Source organism: Castor canadensis, chromosome 12, assembly GCF_047511655.1.
Source record: "Castor canadensis chromosome 12, mCasCan1.hap1v2, whole genome shotgun sequence".
In the NCBI taxonomy this organism is placed as follows: Eukaryota; Metazoa; Chordata; class Mammalia; order Rodentia; family Castoridae; genus Castor; species Castor canadensis.
The window spans coordinates 4,393,795-4,394,923 of record NC_133397.1 but is presented as its reverse complement, the minus strand read 5'-3'; positions in this window follow the sequence as shown (position 1 = coordinate 4,394,923).

Here is a 1,129-nt window from a genome sequence, read left to right as displayed (position 1 = left end):
TCAGTGTGTGGTTAAACCAGATTCTCTATGGCCCACTGGGGCAGGGAGAGAGAGTGTGGTTAGGACAGGACCAGAAGGGACTATAGTCATCAGACTACACACAGGGGTGGGAGTTGTGCTTTAGTCTACCTGATTTATCTAATAGTCATGTTATTATCCAGTGACTACATTTTCAGGTTTGGAAACATGAGAATAAACAGGCAGGGAACGGAGGCGGGACAGACAAATCTTGGGCCAAGGTCATAACACTCAATGAAATGGCTAACTGAGATTGAACTTGGATGTGTCTGATAATTAAAATCGTGCTTTCCCTGCGTTAAGGGCAACAAATGCTAGCTAGTTTTTTAGGTGTCTTACCTATCCTCACCCCTCCCTTGTGTGCTCTCGCTTTTATCATGTGCTCAAAGTCCAATACCATTGTTGTGTTTGCCCTTGATATCATAACTAAAGCAGATACCTTAAAAGCAACTGAGGCCAATAGGAAAAGGGGACCAGGTACTAGAGAAAAGGTTAGATCAAAAAGAATTAACCTAGAAGGTAGCACACAGGCACAGAAATCAATGTGAGTCAATGCCCTGTATAGCTATCCTTATCTCAACCAGCAAAAACCCTTGTCCCTTCCTATTATGGCTTATACGCTCTCTTCAACAAAATTAGAAATAAGGGCAAAATAGTTTCTGCTGGGTATTGAGGGGGTGGGGGGAGAAGGAGGGGGCGGAGTGGGTGGTAAGGGAGGGGGTGGAGGGAGGGGGGAGAAATGACCCAAGCCTTGTATGCACATATGAATAATAAAAATTAAAAAAAAAATCGTGCTTTCCTACAGTAGAAACAAAGTGAAGTCCACATATAACTGATTCAGGACAGAATTGGAACCAAGGGTCAGAGTTGTCCTGACAAAAGGTATGACCCTTTTATCAAGGGTCACTTGCTATAAGTTCTTTGGAGAGCACCCCTAACATGCCAGGCTTGAGTCCTGGAGCCACAGAGCCTTCCCTAAACTTAACCTGACACTGAGGTTGCCAGCCTTTAATTTTGTAAATGCAAGACTTGGGGGGAAAGAAAAGAAAAACAAACAAACCCGTGACTCAAGTTAGAGAACTTCAGCGTGCACAGGCATCCCTGCTCGTAG